At 37.6% G+C, this 25,648-nt stretch overlaps 1 protein-coding gene and 1 long non-coding RNA gene across 2 annotated transcripts in view; both read left to right on the plus strand.

Moving 5' to 3' along the window:
- SESN1 (sestrin 1) overlaps nt 1-25,648 on the plus strand; it is a 78,546-nt gene that overhangs the window by 16,644 nt on the left and 36,254 nt on the right. The gene's annotated exons all lie outside the window — the stretch shown is intronic.
- On the plus strand, nt 9,963-15,500 carry LOC115609271. The gene is made up of 2 exons (XR_003991793.1): nt 9,963-14,133; nt 15,407-15,500. It is a non-coding gene; the product is annotated as an uncharacterized LOC115609271 (long non-coding RNA).

The following is a 25,648-nucleotide window of genomic DNA, read 5'->3' on the forward strand; positions in this document are numbered from 1 at the left end:
CAAAATATTATTAGTACTTCCTTTTATTATGAACAATTGTGTGTTTCCTCTTACAGCTTTCCTGGACCTTTTTTGGCCATAAGGTTTGCGATCACTCTGCCAAGCTGACAGTCACAGTTGTCTCTTAATCTGTGAAGTTACACTGTGAGTAGAGAAGATGTAGGAAGAAGGTTTTGAATATGTCATAATGAGCCTGGAAGCACAGTGTATTTATTTGCGTGGTGGTGTACCTTTTAGCAGGGCCTAGGAGGTTAAATGTAATGTCATATGAATGCAGGTGCAATGTTTTCAGGACCAAATTGGCTCACTGATTGTGAGCTACCAGGCGTGCCAGTTACCATAGCAGTAAATAGATAAAATGTCCATACCAGTGCTTACAGTTAATTTAGCTTAAGCAAACTTTTGCTCACTTGAACATGCTTCACAGAACTCCACACGGAAAGGGTTTGATAGCAGGTAGCATTCTTGAGATGACAACCTGCTACAGTTCAGCTCTGCCAGGCTTCTTGGAGACAGGAACAGCGGTTTTTTAGATCCCAAGCTGTACTGGAGCATACCATTTTCTTTGGATAGTATCCATATCCTTTTGTTTCTTACACAGGTTTGGTTTAATGTGTAAGTGATCTAAGTGAAGCTGATGCACCCGCTGCAGAAAGATGTAATGAATTTGAAGGAACACTTGGGGGAGACTTCATGTCTCAGTTTTATTTTCAGTTTTTTATTTGTTTGAAGTAACATCACTGTGAATCTAGATCGATTATTCTAAAACTTTTGAAAAAAGAAATTTTCATCCTTAACTTATTATGTTGTGCTGTTTTTGGTTACAGAATAGCAACCTGAAAGCTTCTTGAGGTGGGGCATATTTTTAGGTATTTTTTGTTGGTGCTGATATCTTACTGGTTTTCTTTAAAAATTATATAATTGTAACTGAGTGACTTCTCTACCTAGTTATGAAAGCAATGATGAGTGATACAGTTGTGGAGAAGGGAAAAGAGCTGTATGCATGAATAAGAAGCTTGTGATAGTAGGCGAACCAGATCATTGTAGCACTTCATATATTAGTAGTTACGAATGCTCACCATGATATCCAAGTTGCGTGCCTATTTCTATTTTAATTCCTGACTCTCGGTATCTCGGTTTTATAAAGAATTTATCTTCAATGGAAACTTCCTAAATTTATCTCTGTAGTGTTAAACAAGACATTGCATCAATACGTCTTTTAAAAACAAAAATGAAATAATGCACATAACAGCAAGAATTCAGCTCTTCTGAACACAGAAGACATGCATTCCTATATATTAAAAAACAAACAAAAGAACCCCCAAAACCAAACAAAAAAACAAAACCAAACAAAATAACCCTCCTACCCAACTATAGTGTCATTTTAATAGTTGAAACCGTTGGAGTCAAAAAGCCATTTGTGAAGGAAATCAGTTTTCTGAGTATGTATGATGGAGTCTAATGTTGCCGGCTGTGGCATAGACTTTCCCTAATAAAATCAGAAAACTCTAGCATAGGTACTAGGAAACAATAATAGCCATAATCAGTCTGGTTTCTTTTTCTGAGTCATCTAGCAAAAAGGGGAAATGAAATTCTCTGAGAACGTAGGTGAATAACTCCTAACTTTATTTATGAGTTTACCAATGAAGAATTTTATCTTAGCATGTGGCAGCTAACTGATACTTTAAGCTGAGAGATTACAAAAGCATAGATTCTAGTTGAGGGGAAAGGGCTGACATTTAACGTTTTGGGACTTTCTAGTTCATATTAAGCAAAACTTAACCAATGCATGTGTTTAAGCTATCTCTAGAATAAAATCACTTTTTCTGCTGAACTCTATTACCTGTAAAATAAAATCATGTGTTGTGTGGCAGTGTTGCTGTTTGCTAGCCTTTTTTTTTTTTCCTCTATTACAAGCAGAGTAAAAATACTGCATTGTCCAGACTGAGTTTTGGAAAAACCTATTTAAATACTGTTTATTGTCCCCTATTATAAAGAAAGATAGTGGAAAAGATAATTCTTTGCCATTGGCAGTTCACGCTTGCTGGAAGAAACTAGATTATTTACTCTGTGACTGTGGTCCTTTACAAAGGACTTGCTCAGGCATGCTAAAAGGGACCCTGCACAGTGAAACTTGCTGGCTGCTGCGCTGCATTTTAGCTTCTCTCCTGCTCCAGGTAGAATGGTGCTCTACTCAATTCAACCCTGGCTGTAGCAGCGACACAACAGACTGCATGTATGCTCAAAGTTTTACTACCAGGCTCTAATGTATCAGAACATAGGTGGTGGTTTGAATTAAAGAAGGGGGAGGGGAGAAGTGTTGGAGCTTGTGGCCTCTTAGATGAAAATACTCTTCAAATTGCTTCAATTCCCTTACTATATATATATGCAACTGAAAGTTACACAGCTTCTATCTTTGAGGTGCTTTCATATGCAATACTGTACTACTTCTTACAGCCCTGGCTGTGCATTGTAAAGCCTCCTAAGGTGATTTGAATGGTAATTCAGCCACTTGGTGTACATTTAAATCATGATTGTGACCTTACTGTGCAGCGTTTTCATTGACTGATTTGTCCCTGCTTTGTCTGTGGTTCATAGCTCGCAGTAACAATAAGAGGTGAGGTTCTGCAACAGGTAGCACTGTAGGAAGAGATAACCCCAACAGAAAAAGTTTTCCCTATAATAGAATGTAAACTTGAAAGTTGGCATCATCTAGGCAGACTCAGCTTCTGATAGTTCCTAGCATCAGAATGGTATGCTTTCCAAACTTCATGCTTTTATAATACAGGGTTGGTCTGGTTTTTGCCGCCCCCCCCCCCCCCTTTTTTTTTTAATGGAATAAGATACCTTAAGATTTGTGGCACTTACAGTCAGCAACATGGGGTTTCCTTTGTCCTGTACAATAATTACTCATCAAGGCAAAGGTCCTGGTTTTCACTAAGTCACTGAAAGACAATTCTGCAGCCCAAAGACTGTAGCCGAATTCAGAAGGCTTGTGTTTATGTCCCAACTTAGAGCTTCAAAACTCAGGATTCTTCTAACCTTGTAAGTAAAGTCAGTGAGCAGCTAGGCAGAACTTCATCAGATGTTCAGCCACGCGTAAGAGTATTTGAGTTTTGAAAGTGGGCAATAGTTCCATGCCTATGCTCAAACTCGCTGTGGATCCAGAGATTAAATGTTTCCCTCTCTATCTCCTCTCAGAGCTTGCAGAACATGGTGTTCTTGCAGCATGTTTATTGAAGACCTATCAGATGGGCTTCGCATAAAACAAACCAGAGCTACCCCTCCCACTCCTGAGTAATAGCATAGTGGTTAGAGCATTCCCAAAGAGTGAGGACTCTAGGTTCAGCACCTTTTCTGCCTGAGGTGATTCAAAGTCATGCCTCTTGCATGCCTAGGCTCCCAAGATGAGAGAATTGGAGTAGCTTTTGCACTCATTTCTGGGCCAGTGAACACCTTAAGGATTGCATGTAAAGCAGGACTAGTGCAGTTGGAAGTGCTGACAGTGTTGCCATCATTAAATAGCTTAACTTTGTTTAGGGAGGAGAAGCTGAAATCACCTCAGGCTTATTAATGAGTTGAACTCAGCCTCTATCTTGTTTAAGTGATCTAACAGCTGAGGTGAGGAAGCCAGTGTCTGGTCTTGGGGTTGTGGTCTTGAACAGAAGCAGGTGCCTTTTGGTGGTGGGCAGAAGGTTCTAGCACAGTGAGAAATGAGACTGAAGATGCACTCCTGTCTTTGGTGCTTCCTGTTGGCTAATTTAGGTGGCTTCCAACTTGATCTACAGGTTTTTGTGAGTGCTAGTTAAGGTGTATCACCCACCTCAATTGTTATATAACTATTGTAAATATAACTTTTGTGTTTGTTGTTGATAGACCAAAGTGTGATCTTTGCTAAGAGATGCAGGCACTGAAGTGTTGTTGTCTTGAGCATCATTGGACTTATTTCTACAGTGTAAAATTTTACCTTCCACTAAGACATTTCTTCCTTTAAAGACAATTTAAAGGCTTCTACGTTAGACAATTAAACTACCTTTGTGGTGTTCCTGTGGTGAGAATGAACATGAAACTTCCAGTTCACAAGCATTTGAAAAAGCAGTTGAAAGGGGAAATGTTTTGTCATTTGTTTTTTGCACCTGTTTATCGTACCTAGCCTGTCCATAATGCATAAGTACAATCCCCATCCCCTGTTCAAGTAAGCAGGTTTTGCTTCAGGCAGGGTCCTTTCTGAAGGTTTGAGAGCTTTTCTCTTCCCAGTAGATCTCCAGACTTCTTCCAGTTCACATCCCCTCACACTTGAGGGCACTGTAGGTTCATTGTTCCTTTATACTTGAATGGCTCTACAAGCTCTTAGTGAAGGTTTGAACTAGAACTGGGTGTATCTTGAGTATTTTTTTTTTTTTCCTGTGAGTTTTCTCTTTATTTATCTTTAGTTTTGGAGAAAAACGTTGTGATCTATAAATTTACATTGAAGGAAAAGAAGAATAGTTCTTTAAAATATAAGACTTCATAGTAAAGTTTGGCACCTTGTACAGTAAATAATTGGTCTCAGGTGGATTTGCAACTTGCTTTCAAACCCAAGTGCAACAAGATGTGTGTAACCTGCACTACTGCAGCTAAGTGGCTGAAATAGGCTTACAGAACCAGCAGAACAGTCTGGATGAAGAGCAAAATAGTATCAGCAAGTACTATACACTGTGTTGAGTTTTAATACAGATTGAAGCTTAAATTCTTATTGAAGAGAAATGTGTACTCTTGTTACTGTCTAAGTTTTCCCATGCCGGGCTTTTTTACTTGACTGTACTGTACAGGAACTAGATCATTACCATTAAAAGAACCTGAAGTTCTTGCAAGTTTATATTCAGGCCAAATGAAGTAAGCCTCTAGCAAACATGCAACTAGATGGCATAATAACATATATTAAATGTGCAGAGCCCTTTTTGTTTCTCATCCCCTAATTATATCAAACAATAGGAGATGAAATACATGCTGCTTTGGTGACACTGTGCTTCAACTCTGTTTAATAGAACTCCATTCAAACATAGATCTGTGTGCAATCTGTGTTCATAGTGGATGGCCATGAGCATCCTGAAATGCCGTAGATTCTGTGAACGGTACTGTGAAAATCTGCAACCTGAAGAGCAACTAAGCCTTTCTCTATGACTGAAATCACAGGGTATGCTGCAACACTTCCCTTCATACTCAAGCCTTCTGATTTTAAGGTAACTTCACAAGACTGCACGTGAACTAAATTACCATGCATTTCCAAGTAGCTCATCTGTAAAAACTGGCTTGTCTGATTTACTGTGTAAAACATGTCAAGCAGGGAGCGTGCTGCTGGTTGCTGTGGCTGCAGTGACAAGATTTAACTCAGAAGACTGGTAAATTGATTGTTTGCAGTTGTGTGAACTTACTCTGGTAACAGCTCTTATTAATGTTTACTTTGTCTTCTGTGTTAAAGCATGCCTGCATGCTATGGCATATATTCTATCACCTTCAAAACTTTTTCTTAGAAGATTTTGAAAAGGAAGGAAGTGTAGCAAATGCCAAATATCAAGTGGTGCTGTAAACAATTATTGGTTTAATCTATTGGCAGTAGATTAAAGAAGGTGGCAGATGATGGCTGCTTCTTTCCCTGTTTTCCCACAAGACCGGGCTAGTAGTTTCCCTCACCTCCCCCAAGTGACATGAATTAGTTACACAATTCCTGCGGTGACTGTTTAGTGACCTCCTAATTGTAAAAGCTTTTATGAACGTTCGGAAGCCTAGAGTTATAAATACGGAACTTCAAAATGGTGCAGCGTTTTTTGTTTGGTTTTTTTTCTGGAATAGCCTGCATAAAACTGAAGGTTGGCCTGTTGTCAGGTTAGTAGGCTTCCTTTGCAGTCCTTCCCTCTTCTGTAAAAGTTTTAATCTCCAAATATCAAATAGATAATCAAGCAACAAAACCAGAGGAAAACAAAACCCGGTAGCTTTCTTTTTAAGATTAAGTTATCAGTGTCCTTGAAAGGAGGGACAGACTCCATTCAGTCCTTTACTTGTGGATAATTACACCTAGCATGTGGAACCAGGGAATGCAGCATTTTGTGCAAAGTAGAATCTAATGAGATTGTGCTTGTGTAATGATCCACTGCTTGATTTCTCCATGCTGGAAATCTGGGAATCTCCCCAGCCTAAACAATGTACATTTATTAAACTATCCCACATTGGCTTGTTTCACTGTGGGCCTAAGATCTTACTCAGTCAGGCCTTGTTATTAGACCCAGTTGGTTGGGTAAAGGGTGATCTATAGAGACTTGAGTGACTGTAGTTAGACCTGTGCCTGGACCAAAGAGAGTCCAGAAATAGCAGAGATGTAAAGAAAGAGTAAAAAGCTCTCTGGGCTTCTACAGTTTACATTGTCTAAATGCTGGCTTATGAGCTTTAACTTTTAGAAGAATTATGTTATAAGCTGAAGGGGAAAACAGACATTTAACTCTGGCATTAGGGTTTCATGGAATGAGGAGATGGAGCTCTAAAAATCCCATTTCTTCTACTAATTTCTTACTTCTTAGGGTAGAAGAATTTGAGATGCTGTTTTCAGTTTATGACAGTCTAGCAGTTTGCACCTCTGGCTCAAGATCCAGCCTCTTGGACTACAGAGGCTTTTGGGCTCATCGCTTCATGCGAGTTTGAAGCCAGGCAGAGCCTTGTCCAACAGTGCTGGTGGAACAGCGCCCAGAACTGAGCAGGGATTGTAATGCATCCTACTGGCTTCTATGAAGATAATGCTGGGCGAGTCTAGTTACTGTTTCTGGAGTGAGAAAGAGAGAGCTTGGTGAGGGGGATCAAAACAGTAGCTTGTGAAGTTAGGAAGATTTTTTGGAAGCTTCTTCAGTGTTCTCTCTCTCTTGCTGGTACACTTAGGTTTCCCCTTTTGGAAAACTCTGTACTCCATAAAGATTGTGAGAACATCAAGCTTTGAGGATACATTAAAAACTAAGCAGCGTTTTTCACTAAGTTAGAGCTTCATGGGTGTGTTTAAATGGGTCAGTAGGGAAAGGTGTGACGAAAAAGTATAGCTATTAGTAACATAATAAATGTTGCTTTAGAATTTAGACACCTCTGGCTGATTGATTGGTGTTCTTGTCCTTGAAAAGTGCCCTGTGAAATATGCAGATTTCTGTAGAGAACTTTTTTATAACCTTTTGGTTGTTTTAGCCTTTTAATAGTCCAATTACAAAATGTCAGGAAGAAAGACATTCATTCAATGTTAAGACAACCAAGTAGTGAATCATAACCCTAATGCCTATTTTGTACCAACTGCCAAATAAAATCATATTATTGGAATGAAGTAGCATATATCCTGCTAATGCATAACAATACATGGCAGTTAGCAATTGATCATTTCACTAAGCTGTACAGCCAGTGATCGTTAGGGGAGAGCGGAGCCTGCAAATGTCAAACTGGCAGAATCTGGAAATGAAAGCACCTTGGATGGTAAAATCCATGCAAAATATGTCTTTATACCTAGGTTAACTGCACATTTTTAACCGGTGGCTTTGTGCAAATGCTGTATGTCCATGTTAATTACACTTGCATGATATTCTTGTTGAAGCCCTTTTTTGCACTTTACACCATTGAACTTTTCAATGTTTTCCACATTAATTTTCTTTGACGTAGACCATCTCTTATTTTTGATTTGCAGACTCCATTTTCCATCTCAGCAATCTGTGCATAAATCAAATTCATGTCTGCATTTGATGACTACCATAGTTAGAATATCCTAAACTGAACTCCTTTCAGTCTTTCTATTCCCTTGTCTCTCATCAAGTCTTCTCATTGCTCTTACTTACAACTCTGCCATCTTACTATTTTCCTACAGTATCTCATGCTGCCAACTGATGTGTCATGAAATCAACACATTGTTTTTTGAACATCTGTTCAGCTCTTACTGGTACTTACTACGTGAAGCTATTGATTTCTGTATTGACTGTTCAGACAGAATCTGTCTAACTTTGTGTGCCTATAAAACACATAACATACTGGGCCTATATCAATAACAGTCCTAGATTGCACGTAGTTGCATCATACAGGTTGCGTGGCTGCAGTAACGCCTCCCTCTGACGCATGATAGCATAACAGAAGAGGTATTGCTGAGGCAGGACATGGGGGTGGGTGTGTGTGTGTGAGGAAATAAAGCAAACAATGTTTAACTGTCTGAAATCCAAAATGAAAGAAAAACTGTCAGTCTGTAGGAAGTCACAATTTAGTTGCAGCTCCGTGATTGAGTATGACAACACGGCTCTAGGGGCTGAAAGCAGACAAATGTAGTAGTACATTTTTAGTTGTATGTGTTTTGGTTTTTTGTTTGTTTTCCTTCTAGATTACTTTAACGTGTTTTTTTCAAGATGCTTGAGCAGAGCCTTTTTGCACTATTTCTCCAATGCTTACTGGTGAACCAAAAGAAAACCCCTTGGTAGTATGACTTAACTGTGTTTTGTCTTACCATTAGAATATTATTCAAAATTTCCAGTTTGTCTGTCTGAACACAGAAGACAATCCCTGTCCTGGAATTCTTCTTAAAGGTGCTAAATTCCTTGAACAATCTTAAAACTGATTTAAAGATTAAAATATTTTCTAAAATGAAACTTATGTAATACTGTAATATAAACTGTACAGACAGGCAATTATCTAAAGAAATTATTTTGATTTCTTCCTAAGAGATTAGCACTGGGGTTGTGGTTATTTTGTTGTTCAGTCATTGTATTTGCAAAGTTTTACAGTGAATCTGTGAACTTGTGAGCTGCAAATTCTGGTAATCAAAGCTATTGTAGGTAGCCTTTAAGATCATACCTTAACTTCTGAAGGCTTTGCCAGCTTGGTGTTACATTCCCATTCATGTGTCCTTCTGTTGAAAGGTACTTCATATGTTGGATTGTTGTAAGAAGGGATTGGAAGTATAATGGAGACTTTGATCTCTCAAGAACTTGGCACATCAGTGTTCTAACTGGCTTCTTGAGATTCCTTACTAAGAAATCTTCCCCTGGCTTTTCTCCTCAGAAATGTACCTTCTGTTTCTTTGGTAATATTGAAATGCGCGTAACAGTTCTGCGGCTGGCCTGGGAGTACAGATGAGTTCTGTTCCTGGCCCTGTCACTCACCAATTTGCTGTGTGATCTTGGATAAATTAATAGCCCTATTTCAGCTTGCTTATCTGTAAAATGGAATTAACACTCTTGGAACTTTACAGTAATTTTAAGTTATGTGAAAAGCTGCGTGGATAAAGTTAGGAAAATGTTTAGTTGAAACTGCAATACTTCCAGTTAACTTTTATACACTACTGCACGTAAGAAAACAGAACAATGTTACATATAGATGGAATATGGTGGAAGTTATCTCACCTAAGAGATGTAATAATTCCTTTTGATATTATGAACAGGCAACCTACAGTGCTGCTATTTGCTTTTTCATTTCAATTTATTGGCACTTCACTTTTAATTTACTTTCATTCACTTTTAATTTGCCTTAATGCAGAAGTGGCAAAACATGTTCAAGCTTTCAAAGAAACTGAATTTAAGTTGGGTGAGAGAACTAGAGTAGAGTAATAGAAGGAGGTGAAAACAACCATTTTACAGTCTTTGAATCCACATGTGCTTACACTTGCCTTCCTTAGAATCCTAAAACATTTGAATTTGGTGGTAGGGTAGATATTTTCATCAAGGCACTGAGCTTTTTTTGCTGGTCATTGAAATGTTAGCTAGCTTTGCGAAGTCAGGATACAAAGAACAACATACTGAAAGTATAAGAGAAAGCAGGATTTGGCCAAACTGGGATCTCGCCAGAAAGCTTGGGCTTAAGTCAAGAGTAGTGTTTGAAAACAAAAGAAAAACCCCATTGCTTTTCTTGGTGTGTCTGCTAGTCTCTTCAGCTTAGAAATTAGTAGTAGGCTTTACTGTAAAGCATTCCTTTAAAATGGTGACCTTTGGTACCAGGCTCGATTGGCATACATTATGCTAGCACAACCTCAGCACAATTGCAAGATAAGTAAGACTGGTATGTTAGGTCTTTGTATATTTGAAGAGCATATTCTAATAAACATGCTCTGCTTGCATGTTATTTCTCCTGCCATCTTAAAAGTCATATTGCAAAGTGGCAGTGGCAGGAGGAAGAAAGGTGGAGAATGCCATCATCTTAAAACCTGCTATCACTGCAAAGCTGACCTTTTAAAAACTGTAAAATCAAGCTATGTTATGCTATACCTTTTCTGGAAGGTGGATACAAAATAATAGAAAATTTCCACAGCTGCTTACAGAAGTTCCAGTGTTCAGTTTGAGAATGAGAGGACAAATTAAAGCCATGTTTTCACTTACATAAATGTTTGCTCTTAAGAAATTCACATGTACTTAATGTAGGGTGCCAGGCAGATCACTGCAGCTGTTTAAAATAGAAAGGCAGATGGAACAAATAAAAGATTTACCACACAGCTTGATCTCTGCCCCTGAAGCAGCCATTCATCATCAGCACTGCTGAGACAAACAGCAAAGCGAGTTTCCCTTCGGAGCTGCGATTGGGCGTAGAGAGGTGGCAGAGCTGCACAACAGCCTCGGGATTGGCTGGGCCGGAACACACCTCTGGAATCTGTTTATTTCCTAAAAAGAAGATACGATCTTTTACATTTCGTCTAGAGATCTTCTCTCTTGCATTTAATATCCAAATAAACTTGAGTGAGCACAGTTGACCTCTTTGTAACAGCTGTAATGCCTTGAGCTAAATGAGTAGACTGAATTCAGGGAGGGTATTTTTCGGGTGGTTTTGGTTTTTTCTTCTGACTACAGTGGGGCCTGTGTGAGTTGCCTGGATCTGTTTTGTATTTTTCTGGGTGGGTATGTATGATGTTGAAGAACTTTCCTGCTTCTTAACTAGAGCTGAAAGTTGTTTTTCAGATTTCATAATGTACTGACTTCAGCTTATACTGAAAGCAGTTATTCATTTAAAAGTGTTTTTATGTCTGTTCTGTAAAATTTTGTTTACGCTTGCAATAATGTCTTTCATTGTTCTTGTAAATACCAAGTTACCATTCCTGATCATGTTTTAGTGAGCTGTGGCAGCCTTTTTTTTTTTTTTAATTTATTTATTTATTTCTTTATTTAAATCAGTTTAAACAGATCTGGAATTTTCTTCGATTTTTTTTTTTTTTTTTTTTTAATTTTTCAAAATTAAGGACTTAAAACATTGTGGAGTCCTATGTACAATAACTTCAGACCATAACTGTATGAGAGATTTGATAAACTGCAGTGAATGTTCCAGCTGACTAAGTATCTGGCATAACTGAATACATCAGAACTCATTAACCTACTTCCTCTCAAAAAAAAAAAAAACCAACAAGGGAAGAAAATTATATGAAAAGTAGATAAGACTCTGTTGTGGTTCAGATGAGATGCATACAGAACCAGAAGGCTGTGAAAAGCTAGTTTGTGAAGCAGGATATTGTGGGGTTTATCAAGTAACGAGGGTTTGAACAAACACAAAATACAGGAATATTGACTATAGGGGTTATTGTCTTCAGGAGGAAGAGGCAAAGATGCATAGGAGAATGAGAACAGAAACGGATTGGAGGGAAGATTAAAGACAAGAGGAACTGACTGCCAGAAAGCTCTTTAAACCCAAGTTCAGCTCCCCCACCATCCCACCCTGAATAACTGGGTTTGCTTCTGTTATATTTAAATATGGTTAAAGACAGTAATTGGTAATATTTAAATTGCCAATCAGCTTTTGGATAAGCACCTATATTTTCCTCATCTAAATAGAATCAACATTTCAAGACTTTCAAAAGATTAGCCTTGCTACATTATTGGTACTGCTTAACCAGTAGTGAACATTCCATTCTTAAATATTTGCACCATCAGTGATGGTTTTATAAGCTTCCACATTATCCCATTAAAATTCCTTGCTCTTTGGAGTGAAGTGATGTGGAAATAACACCTGCGCTTATGGAGGAATTACCAGTGAAGAGATTCTAAATTCTCTGATGCACAAGTGTCTTTGTTTAAATTCTTAACCCAGAAAAGTGACTGAGAATAGCTTTCCTCAGAACATTAGAAAGTAAATAAATATGGAATTTAACAGCTACAAATGGAGGAGTGGAATGGGAATGGTATTTCTGATTTCTAATTTGTTGTTGTTGTTGTTAATTATAAGCTATGTAACAACCAGAAGTGACTTTTGCCATAGAGAAAATATTTTTCTTGTTGGATAGGAATGGGAGAACCTTATTTCTTTTATGCTCACTTTAATAACTGGTGAGTGGAATATATTCTCAAATTAGTGTAATTAAGGATAGCTGTGTGAAAGAGGGAAGCTTGTTAGCTGATGCAGAGGTTCCTGAAGACCTTCTTCAAGAAAGGGGCTTCTCTGGCTGCTTCCACCACCCCTAGCTTTTTTTCATGTTAGCTGTAGGGAGTCCTGAGAAGAACTTCTTGTAACTATGCTTTAGTGATGATATAACAATTTAGGGCTTCCTTAGTTTACCAGCATTATGTTTGCATAACCTAAGTCTTGGTAAGCTTAAAGTATGAATCTAGGCTTTAAGATTTCTTTCTAGGCTTTAAAAAAACTAGTGAGAAAATCCTGAAAGTTCTTATTTTGTTATCTTAAGCGACACTTTCTTAACCTCATAAAATATTTGCTGATACTAAGTTGGTTAGTAAAACTGGAAGCTGCTAGCAGAGAGCTTCAGAAAGTGTGATTGGATCACAGTTGGCGTTTTGTACTGGCAAGTGCAAGACAGGCATGCAAGGCAAAACAAATTCTCAGTTTACATAATGTGGTAAACAGTACTTTGTGTTTACTACTCAGAAATTACAGTAGATCTGTCAGTTCTATTCTTGGCCAAATAGCAGACCAAGAATGAAATAAGGAAACATCATAACAATTAATCTGAGGTGTATTCTAGTTAAAAAAAAAAAAAAAAAAAAAAAAAAAAGAGGAAAAAAGTATAGAATAACAAGAAGGGTGAATGGAGGAGTGGGGCAAGGATGACCAGAAGGAGGGAAAATATTTAAACAGACTGAGAGCCAGGGTGGAATAGAATTGTGAAGGAGTGGTATGGCACAGTATTAAATCAGTAGTGTCGAGAACAGGAATGGTATTTCTCTGACTCCTCCTCATTTGGAAGAATAAAGAGCTCTCAGTGGCACTACCATCTCAGTGGTAGCAAAATGAGCATTGCAAGCAAAATGAGATGGCTTTCTTTTTTTTTTTCTTCCTTCCCCAAGAAATACATGTCAGATTTTTGCCATGTCCATAGATGCAAGAAAACCAGGAATTACTTAAATTTGTTTTACTGTAGTTTAAGAAAATTATTTTAAGTCTTAACATTTTAATGTTAGATCACTGTGATAAAATGGTAAAGTGGTTTGGTTTTGAAGCTGTTGAGTCTGCTGCAGGGCAATTTATGTTCCTCAGTCTGACCTCTTAGTCCATTCTTGGCTCCCAGCAACCTCCCAAAACAGTGAGCCTTGTAGGTTTTATTTATTTCCTTCTGGTTCTTCAGCCTGTGGGATTCATGTACTACAGAGTCATTTATTTTTCATTTAAGATTCTTACACTTACAGGTTTTTCTAATTTGGGCAATACATATATGACTAAAATGTGTTATGAATTGACAACATCGGGTTCTGTAGCATTTCATCACATTTACGTTATTAAACGAAATGGAAATGGCCACTTGAGTAACGCTGCACACAGGCAAAACCAAGTAAATGTTTAACGATGGTTACAGTGGTTTGTAGGAATGTGTTTGTGTTGATTCTAAATGGCCTTCTCCCTAGTCTGCTTTAGAACAAATGTAGCATGTATATGTTTTTATATTTATATTTTTTTTTTGAGTCCTTGATCTTGGCTTGTCTTTGCATTTGTCTTATTTTTTTAATATCTTAATTTTAATCTTGGAAAAACTGGCATGCATGACTTAAACAAAAGATTTAAACAAAAGAGATGAACAAGCCTCTGCTTGATGTGTTTCATCTTATCACCTCATTTTAGTCATGAGGAGAAGATTGAGTGATAGAAAAGACAGAAGGCATCCTCATTCAGGAAAGCACCAATCTATTGTCTAGTGAAACTGTGAAGGAAGTTGCAATGATTGATATGGTAAGCTAACTCAAAAGTAAGAACAGCAGATGGGGAAGGGCAAGTACAAATGCTTGGATGGGAAAATGGAAAGTGGATTGGTTGAGTAGCTCAGAGAACTGATTAATTCCTTATGCTGAGAGGGTGCAGTAGTTTACAAATAATAAAGATAAGAGGGAAGAAGTGCAAAGTCCTCTTGTGTGTAAGTTTCTTCTTTTAAATCTTCAAGGAAAAGGTGAATTTTTTGAAAAAGTTGGGATTTCTTCTAGAAGATAGAGGCCAAAATTTTATCCTTGAATGAGGGAGATGTTTAGCTTCAATTATGCTCACTCGTTCAGGATCTTTTGTCATGCAGCCCAGGGAATAGGCAGAGCACAAACATTTAATGAGTTCTGGAATTTAATTACGTGTCTCCTGGAGGAATTAGGAAGATATCTGTTGTGTCAGCAACTAAAAGCTAAATAAAGAAATAGATTTTATCAAATCTTTAGTGACTTCGTAGTGGATGTGTAGTACCAATTTCAAAGCTTAACCGAAGCATTAGCTTCATTAGCTGATGCTAACTATTTCTTACAATGAAGAATCTTAATCTAGAAATGGAGGTGGAAGCCATATAGGAGTTAATTTCTTCAGGCTAGTTTCTGGAACAGCATGTACACACCTGTTAGAAGGTGGGACCTGACAGAAGAAACCCAGAGTTTTAGTAACATGGCGTGGAGTGTTTGTGCATGTGTGCGCACGTGTGTGTATACACACATATATAAAACTGTGAGTTATCTCTGTGGGGTTAGATGTAACTTGTTCATAATACTGTGAACAGTCCAATTGGGGAGAATGGGGGTGGGGAGTAATGTCTGAATATTACCAGCAGTCTGTACAATGCTGTGGATAAGCATGCATTAACAGCGCTTGCTTTGGTAGGAGAGCATTCAGAGTTGGAAGCCTGTCTTGGTGGCTATTAGAATTATATTCCCTGTACTGTGGGGCATTACATTTTCTGCGATATACTTTTATCTTGTGTTTCTTATTAAAATAAATCATAAGCCTGCTCTGATAAATGACAAAGCAGGAAACACCTTGGTACCCTCAGTGCCTTAAAATAAGAGGTGAAAGAAATCTTTGCCAAAAGGAAGCTGATAAATAATTGACTCCCACACAGAAGGATTGGACTGAGTTATACCATTCTGCTTCAAGTGGAAACTAAGGCAAAAATATGTAAACAGTTTGTTCAGTCATTGTAAAAGCTCCAAACACTGTAGCATAAACCCCCTCTTCTCTGTTTTTACTTACACAGACAGGTGGCTGTAACCTCTCTGTATTGAAAAACTGAAGGAAAAGAATGAAATCCCCCAAAGTAAATGTACCTAAAGAGTAAAGAAAGACTTGAAACAATAAGATAGATTACAAGTGGCTAATATAATGTTTGAGGATACTAAATCAGAGCTGGGGAAAGCACTGAATATGGTTTGATTTGGGAGGAAAGAGTGCATGATTCAGTAGTTTGGGTTGGTTGGCTGGCTTATAGGTCAAATAGAAGATGGAAATCACCCTGCATCAAGGTAGGTTTCAGTGTTTTTGCAACTTCTAGGGCTTTTTGGATTTTGCCCCTTTTTTTTTTTTTTAACCTATTTTTAACTATTTTTTTACCTATTTTATTTATAATGCTCAGAAATGTTTCTGTCAGTCTAAAATTTCCACATTACAAATTCTCCATTTTATCCACAGCTATAAACTGTAGCAATAGAAGTATTTTTGTCTTGTTGTTACTATATATTTGGGGGTTATAGCCATACCTGTATCTCTTTCTAAATTAGCATTGCTTTGTATTGCTGAGGCAATATTATATGCAAGACCTCCATAGAGGAAAGGACTGTTGTGACTTTTTCTTTGAGAGAATCTATCCATTTTTTGCAGCAGATTTTTTGATATTTGAAGGCAGTAGTTGAACGACACAAGAGGCCTTTTGTTTTTTGGTTTTTTTTACCATGGCTACCACTCAGATTTCTCAGGTATTTCTCAAGTATTAAAAAGAAGGATTTCCCTTTGTGCAGTCACATGCCTATGAAAACTTTGCAGCAGTTGTGGGTATTGAATTATTGAATAGGAGGCAGCTGTCAGATTAGTTGTGAGAGTGGAGGTGTAGGAGGGTAAAACTGGGCTCCGTCCACAAATCTGCGGTCTAGTCATGTAGTCATGGTAGATTTTCCTTTCCCCTGGAGGTGAAATGGGGGAAAAATATTACAGTTAGAATATGGGTATAAATGTTGCTGTTCACCAGAATTTCTGGAGTCTAAGAGCCTGTGATGTGTAAAGAAACTTGTATTTGTGAATAAAGTTATCCCTGTACCATGGGGCAGCAGTATTGTGCCACGGTTTCCAGGACTGCAGCTTAGTGGGGTTTTCTGCAGGGTGCTGTTTGTGTTTGAAATCATTCATGCAACCTGAATTCTGTCCCCTTGAGTTTTGACATTCTCTTCAATTACACAGGAAATGTAATGCTCACCAGAGTCACTGCCCAATTAAATTCTAGAATATAAACTAAAATTTTAGTCAAGGGCAAGTTTAGCATTTTCCCCTGTCCAAATTATATCTTCTAAACTTTTTGATGCAGGATATTATATGGATTAGGGACTATCAAAAGTTGAAAAAGGGAAGTTCCTGTATTTGCTTACATTGTCTCAGCTCTCTGGTGGAGCTCTGTTTCATTGTTGTAGTCTATTTATGCCTTCCTGCAAGTTCTGGAAATGCTGAAGCTGCAGAAAACAAGAGCGTGGTACTGAGCAACTGTACAGCAAGTTCTATTTTAATCACTTTCATCAGCTTTATCCTACAGTAAAAGCTGTGTACTGTATCTCTTCATCATGGGGGAGGAGGGGAAATTTAAGTTGTAATTAAGCCCTATTTTAAAATCTAATTTACATATGAAAATCAGAAATATGAATATGTTACAACCTTTCCTAGGAGTGTCAGAGGACTATGAATCAATAAATGGTAAGCTGAACGGTTTTGCACCAGCAATTAAAATACAAGCCTATCAGTACTACTTCTTTGTCCACGGACTCAACATTAGAAAAAATATGGGAAATGTTAGTTTGCTTCCTAGAATAACAGCATTGCAACATGAATTTGATGTTAAGTAAAAAACTCAAACCTGCTCTGGATTCTGGAGGACTGAGTATTTGAGCTCCCAGGAATTCTATATTTACCGGTTGAGGTAGTTGACTAGGAAACAGCTATGCAGTGTTGGCGTTGGTACAGACACTCAGGTAAAAAATAAACCAATAGCCTGACTGTTATGCAAAGTTTAGAGTTGTTCTTCCTAGGTAGGTTGCATATGTTCTTAGCTTCGATGTGAAAATTAAGTCTTGATCAAAGCAGACAGCTCCTGGTTGGCCTGTTCAGCTGACACATACTTCCCTGTAATATGCGTATGTCCTAGCTCAGTAAGGAGGTATTGCTGCTAATGCATTCCTTGGGTAATAAATTAGCAAGAATTTAAAATTCGACCTTCAGCTTAAAAATAAAATAAAATAAGAATGTTTAAAGCATTTAATTGGAGTCCGGTTAATATGAGCTAATGTTAAATATCTACGTTAAAAGCAATTCTCCAAAATACTTCGGAAAGTGATGCTTCTCTTTTAATGTCATTTGCTGTATTACCACTCAGGCTTCTGTTTAGTGATACCACACTGTTGTTTTGCATAGGAAGCACTGTTTGTAAGACATCTGAAGTTCAATTCAAGTGTTACGAACATTTAAAATCAGGATTTTACAGGTTTCGATGATCTTACAATTTTAGAAGATCATAATATTAAATTGAAAGTTGTTGAAGTGGCTATAAAGTAACCAAAACATTGAAAAGGGGAGCAGAACCTACCTTACAATACTGTGAAAAATCCCCCATCTCCTAAACAAAACCTTTGTCTCAGCATGCTTCATAGAGCGTTTTATCTCTCAGAATGTTTCCCGTGTTTGTTAGATGGCTCCGCTCCAGAAGTGCTTTAGCATAGTCAGCTTGTTCTTTTCTTATATGCCTTGCTGATGACATTTTCCTTCTCTTCATTATTCAGGTCAGTAATGTGTGCCATATTATAATTTCTTATAATTTTTAAATATATACATTTCTTCACATATGAAAACTCTTCCACATTCTCTTATTTCCTTATCACATATAGAACAAGCTTTTATATTTCTGTCCCATGAACTCAGAATTTTATTCAGGCAGAAATGGGACTTCAGGATTGAGCTGCTCTAGGCCTGTTTTTTGAAGGGCACCTTTCCATATCACCCTCTGTTCTGTGGATTTACAGCACTCTTTTAGAAGGATGTGGTAGATATGCATAAGGGTCCAAATCCTAAATATTTTATTACTGAGATTAATGTAAGAAAAACATAGGCCTAGCTGGTATTATGAAATCACAATTTTACTCTGGAGAAATTTGGGATCTCCTGTTATTTTCCTGCACATGACTTCAGCCCCAGATCACAAAGTTCTTTCCATAGCCAGTTTCTGGTCTAACATGTACTACACTTAACCCTGTCTGTGGCTGCTTTTCTACACATGTCCCTCCCGCATTCCCCTGCATCTCTTAGCAGTCTCCAAAAGCTTGCTAACCCTATATTATAACATCCTTTCATTCTTCTGTCTGGGGACTCTCCAATCCCTGGGTCATCATCCCTTAGGACTCCTTTCTGAGTGTTCCTGTCCAAGCTTCAGTACACATCTAATCTAACTGTAATTTAATTTAAGTGTATATATGTCTTGATTTCTTCTAACATCACAAATATATTTATTCAAGGCTATAGAGTATGAGTGTATTCTGTATCTCTCAGCTTACTCTGACATGTCTTTCAAAACAGCAAAAAAGTTCTAAGGTCCCCCTCTTCTGTTCTACGAGTAAATGTCTGGCTACTCTGGAGTCATACATGTGTTTGCAGCGTAATCTCTCATGTTATTAGATTTTAAGGAATCCTTTCTACAGTAATGTCTTAATGTAAAAAAAAAATAGTTATATTTAACTTAAGTTCTGTTCTCCAACCACTTTATAATTTATTTTGACATACAAAATGTCATTATTACTAATTTTTTACGACAACATAGTGGCAAAAATATTGAGACCGTAAGCCTGGGACCTGTAAGTTTTAAGCATGTCAGATATGCTATTTTGCTGTCACAGGAAAGGTCCAGCTGTACTAGCAATCTTAAATTTTCTTTAGCAGATAGGCAGCATGAATTAGTTACATTGCTGAAGTCTTCTGCTGAGGATCCAGTAGCAGCCTTGACAGTGTTTTAGAGTACGACTTGATGCATTGCTGGCGAAAGGGAGAATTTGTTCTAGCAGTACTTTTTAGGATGGCCTGAAGGTTAAATCATCATGACAATAACCACACTTGGAAACATAGTCTATTATTGGAAATTTTTTTCCTGGTTGTTACTATAGGGAAGGGAAAGATTCCTTTGGAACAGCTTGTACAGTAATTAAAATGTAAATGCTGACTATACGTAATGTACAGGGTAGGTTTAGACATGGATTAGTACAGCAATAACAATAAAATGCCTGCTTGCTTTTTGTGACATTCCTGAAAGCAAAGTGACTTTGGAACTGCTTTATCAGGCAAGTTTGAGCCTATGGAGGAACAACAGAAAGCCTCAGGTACAATTAACATGAAACATGTCAGGCAGCTTTTAGGGAAAGCGGAATATCTTTTTTTCTTCACAGTCTTTGGGACCAGATGAGTTTAATTTCTTTTTGCACATATTTCATGCCCTGAGCCTTTTCAAGAGGCAACTCACCGTTTCTTCTGTGATGGGTAGTGGGCATCTTCTTTCTGCTATGTTTGTTTTTCTCCTTGCATCTTTTCTCGTAGGTTTTTGAGTTTTCTACTTGCCAAGTCTTAAAAGTTCCCTTCTTTGTGGCATTTAAGGAATGATTTTTATATGGCTATTGCCTTTGAGGTACCTGAAAGAGTATTCTTTCTGCCTATTTCTGCATCAGGTCACTTTTGTATTCAGTTCCTTTGGCTCTCTTCTGCTGCAAAATGCATATACTAGGAAGTGTCTAATGGAATAGCTGAGGGAAAGATGTTTTAAGGCTGCTAAAGCAGGTTAGAGAATTGTGATAATCTGATTTGATGTCCTACATATGTAGGTTATGGAGTTTTGTTTTTCTCCCAGAAGCTGAATATAAGTTTATCTTTCTAAAAGATCTCTAATCTTAAAAAGTTGAAGCTGTGGTGTCCATTTCCTGTAGTAAGAGCTTTCAGAATTTAACTCTTCTTGCTGATAAGAAATGATATCTCTGCAAGATACATTTGTGTAATGTCAGTTTCCATTCATTGTTGTTTTCTGTGAGTTGATTTATAAACCTAAAAAAATCTTTATTCCCCCCCCCCAATCTTTTTCTCCCTTTCAGACATCTTAATGAGTCTTAGGGGTATGTATGTATATAAATATATATGTATGTATATGTGGAAAAAATCAAGTAATCTGTCAACTTTCCCTTTCAGAATTTGCCTTGACTGAGGTTTTTAAGCCGTGTACTAAGGGGCCCCTTTTCTTTATCAAGCAAACAGGAGCCATAAAAATCCTTCCAGTACTTCCAGATAGTTTTGACACCAGAAAAGTCATCATATTCTTTAAAAATCAGATCAGCATAGTGTATACAGGAAAGGTGATTGTTTGTTCTACCTGTTCTACCTGTAGTTTGTTCTACTCCTACTTTTATACATTTTAGATCAAATTAGCCTTCTAGGCGCTGTAAGTACACAGTGGAGCCTGATTTGCAGTTCCCGGTGTTCTTTTTGGAGACAGTGCTTTCCAAATTACTTTCCCATATGTACATGTTGATTATTTATTTTGTTCTTATGTGTGTGATAGCTAGCTATATTAAATTGTATTTTCATAGAACCCACAGAATAGGGAAGGACCTTAAGAGATCTGTTAGGTCTACCAAGATGCCCCAGGGAAAAACCAATTATTACATCTAGGCTGTGCATGAGAAGTTTATCTGCTTGTTTTAAAGACTACCAGCAGTCAAGAATCAGTCTTTCTTCTCAGTCTCCTCCTCCTTAGATCAAATGTCTTTGTGCTGTTTCTGCTTTCATAAAGTCATAGAATCATAGAATGGTTTGGGTTGGAAAGGACCTTAAGATCATCTAGTTCCAACTCCACTGCCATGGGCAAGGACACCTCGCACTAGACCACGTTGTTCAAGGCCCTGTCCAGCCTGGCCTTAAACACTGCCAGGGATGCTTTACTCCCTGTTCCCAGTCTTTCTGTTCATCTTTTCTAGGCATCTGATCATTTTTTGTTGGTGAGAATAGAGAGCACAGCATTCAGTTGACACCTTTCATAGGCATTGACCATGCCAACTAGAGCAGAGAGGTTTGCTTCCTCTGTCTTGCAAGCTAAATTACTGTGTATGAATCACATTAAAGTTTTGTTGGTTGGTTGGTTGTTTCATGTTGGCCTCATGATGCCATAATCCTTTATAACCTTAACTCTTTTCAAAGCTGAGTGTCTCTAGCATCTTGTTCCCCTCTCCTGTCTTTGTATAGTTGAGAATTTCTATTAGAGTGTAATAATTTAAATATCTTCCGTAAGAACTGTATTCTCTTTTTTAGGTGATCCTAGAACATTTCTCCAGTTTTTCAAGAACCTTTAGAAGTTCAAGTTTGTTTTCTCAGGTTCCCTCAGTCCTTACAATCGTTGTATTATGGGTTCATTAATGTAAGCATTCTCTTGATTCCATAATTCAAGTTGCCATTCTGTATAGAACCAGATTTAGTGGGCATTTGCTATGGAGTCCCACGTGCTATGTCTTTTCATGCTGGCAGTGAGCCATTGATGGTTTGTCTTTCAGCATTACAATTTTGTGTTCATAGTGCTGTAGTCTCATCAAAAAAAGTTTTTGTAGCTTATGGTCATAATTGTAACATGTATTAGCATCTTCCTTCCTTCAAACCTACTATCCTGATGAGGAAGGGAAGTTAGTTAGAAAAATTTGTTGAGCATCTGTCCTCAACATGCATGTCAAACTGATTTTTTGCTTTCTCTCAGTTGCATATTATTGTCCAGGAACTTACAAACTGTTTTGCCAAATTTTTGGTTGTGTTTTTTTCTGTCGTTCCATTTTTTTTCAGGAATTGAAATTCAGCTGGCTGAACTGGTTCCTTTTTTATTTCCTTCTTTAAATAAAAATACTGTGTTTCTTGTTTCTTTGAGTCGTGGTACTTCGCCCATCCTCCATAAATTCTTGAAAATAACGCATGCCACTTCAGTCAATTCTTTATATATTTAAGGTGAAATTAAAGAATCCCAGGCAATTAAAAAAATTACTTCAATTCTCTCTAGCCTGACTTTCTGTCTTCTAGTCTGACAGTTTGTGTTGACGTTGAGCTCTGAGGGTTAAAAAAGGAAATTCAGATGGTTTTGTATGACTGCTGTTACCTTCTTGTTATTTTCCATTCCGCTTATTATCTCATTTCCAAATACCAAAATATTTGCTTTTAATTCCAGGTTAGAAGGACAATAGATGCTGAAATACTGGACCTTCTGAATTTCTGAGGTTTTGGCAGTCTTTCACCTTTCAGGGCTATGTAAGTGTGTGTTCCATGAAATAGCCATATGTCCATGTGTTGCCTATGTCACAACATCTTGTTAGGTCCTAATTGCATACGCTAATGGAAATAGCAGGTGTACCAAATAATTCAAGTTATTTTTGACTGTTAACAATATAGACATATGATAAGCAGGCAAGGATAATGTTGTTTCTAATTAGAATATGGACATAAGATCAAGATAATATCAGGTTAGCTTGGCCTTGATACTTGAACTCTTTAACTGGCTTATACCAATGTTTTCCTGGAGAAGCAGCAACATGCACTCATTTTTTATTTGCCTTGACTTCTTATTTAGGACTAATGAAAGAGCAGGAAGTCTGCTATGGCTTTTGTAGCTGAGACCAGTTTCCTTGTCAGGAAAACGCTTTTCTTTAAAAAATGCATATTGTGTACACACATACTGATGCGTTATGTTATGTCTAACACAAAACGTTTAAAGCTGGATCTCTGAAATACAAGCTTTTTTAGCCATTTTTTGTGGAAAAAGGTCTTCTCAATTTATGAGTAGCATCTAACAGTGCACTAGTCCCCATGTTTACGAAATAGCTGTGAATTGTTTACCAAAGTCCCAGTAATTTACAGTCGGATAAATTAACAGGGATCTTTCAAGATATTTAAAGATTTAGGGTTTTTTGGGGGGGTTTTCAGACATATTTAAAAAGGTGAATGTTTGTTTCAGAATTTGAAAAACAGCTAAATTTTGTTGGTGATAGACTTTGACAATTTTTGTCTGATTAAGTTGAAAATGAAAAGAGAAATGTCCTGTTCAAAGTCAGGAAAAAAGTTCCTTTATAAAGGAATGGTTGCATCATGCTAATTTAAACTCTCAGTAGAACTATAAGTACATTTAAATTTTTTAGATATATCTGTATATTTTACCGCTAATCTTTGTAATATATTTCTATTTATTAAATAGCTCTTTACTGTGAGGGTGGTGAGACACTGGAACAGGTTTCCTAGAGAAGTTGTGGCTGCCCCATCCCTGGCAGTGTTCAAGGCCAGGTTGGATGGGGCTTTGAACAACCTGGTCTAGTGGAAGGTGTCCTTGCCCATGGCAGGGGGTTTGGAAGTAGATGATCTTTAAGGCCCTTTCCAACCCAAACCATTCTGTGATTCTGTGAAATAAAGTATAAAAGAAAATAATCTTTTCTTCACAGAAGATAAGCACAGCCTACCAGTGATTCATTCCTCCTGCTTTTTCTGTAAATCCCCTTTTAATCCAGAATGAAATCCTTTTGTTGCCACTCTTTATTTCAGTTTTTCTCCTTGTGCTTACCAAGATGAGTATTATTCTCTAGCAGTCAAGTCCATACAGCCTAAGACTGGACCAGAGGACCAAAGAGTCTGGAGTAAAGTGCCTTGTCAACAAGGCTGCCACTTAAATCAGAGATGCACACTCTTGTATGTCTGTGTCATGGCTGGATGGAGCTTGCGCTGGGAGGCAGGACTTGTGCTAGAGCTTGGGCTTCCCTCACTGAAAACAAAACCTACTTGTAAACCATTAGGCAGGTGTACAAAAAAGATGGTATTCCTGGGAATAGGCTGATTGGCAGGGCCTTTTAGATATTAAAGCACAGTTTCAAAATGAATAGTTTAAAGCTTCATGCCAAGCTTGGCGATACACACTGTATTTTATGACCAGCGTTTTATTTGCTTAAAATTGCAGTGTAGCCGTGCTAGTTCTCCAGTGGCTCAGGTAGACAAGACCTGAATTTCCAAGCTTAGCAAACAAAGCATGCTTTACCTCTGCCTATTTTTTTGTTTGTTTTTTGAAAGGGGAAGAGCAGCATATCACACAGGCTTTCTTGTTGCAGATCTAGTTAATTTTTTTTTTGCTAGTCTCATGAAACCATGTAGCATAGACTTTTGGAGTAATATAACCAATGTCTCCCTGCCAATTATTGTTTTGAAAAATTACATGCATTAAAGGTGTTTATCATAGACAGCATTTCCAAAGAATATAGAATATACCAAAATGTATCATTTTTAGCTGTTATCACACAGGCTATACAGCAAGCAGGTTTCTTTGGTTTTGAGGTTTATGATTTGTCAATTCCAGAACTTTCTCCCTGTACCTGAAGACACACAGTGGAGAGAGCCATTTCCCCTTCCTGTTTTGCTTATGCATCTCTCTGAAACCATTTTATTACAGTTCAGGTAATGCATTTTTGGTTTTAGAGGGTATATTACCTTATTTGAGAAGTAAAGGAGGCTGTGTCTGCAGCATGCAAACATTGTGGATGCCCAGGTAAGGGCTGACTGAGTGATTCTTGAGTTTCCACTCTGTTCTTCCCCATTTACACTCACTGTATGAAATTAGCATTTCAACAATAAGTTGACATCAGTAATCCAGCAGAATTTTTTGAATGCTGTTACAGAGAACTGTATGCCAATTCTGAATTACAAGTAAGCAACATGCAGATATTTGGATTATGCATATTTAAGTTTGCTAATTTGGAAGCTAAGCTTTTCATAAATATCTGGTCTGAAGCTGGAAAGGACCAAAATTTGGAATCTTGCTTGGCTCATTCAGTACTTACAGGCAGTGTCAGGTTCAAATACTTAAGCTTCAGACTTGCAGTTTTCGTGTTTAAAGCCCATAATAACTTGCATGTATGTCACACAGAGCTTTTGTTATCCTAGTGTATGTATGAGGAAGAAGAGTTGAAACTGAATTTCTGTCTTTATTATAATATATACTCCTACAATGTCTCTTATCAGATTGTAAAGTGCTTAGACTTTCACAAGGAAACCACAGTAGTAGCTGTTCCCAAGCTGAGTTGACAGTACTGCGAGAACAACAGCAGACATTTGCATAGCTTTGTCAGTAGTCTGTTTCACAAATGTTGTTCCATACATAACCCAGCTCATCAGTGAAATACAGGCTGGTTCGAATCCTGATGTAAATAAATGT

This window comes from Strigops habroptila, chromosome 6, assembly GCF_004027225.2.
Source record: "Strigops habroptila isolate Jane chromosome 6, bStrHab1.2.pri, whole genome shotgun sequence".
In the NCBI taxonomy this organism is placed as follows: Eukaryota; Metazoa; Chordata; class Aves; order Psittaciformes; family Psittacidae; genus Strigops; species Strigops habroptila.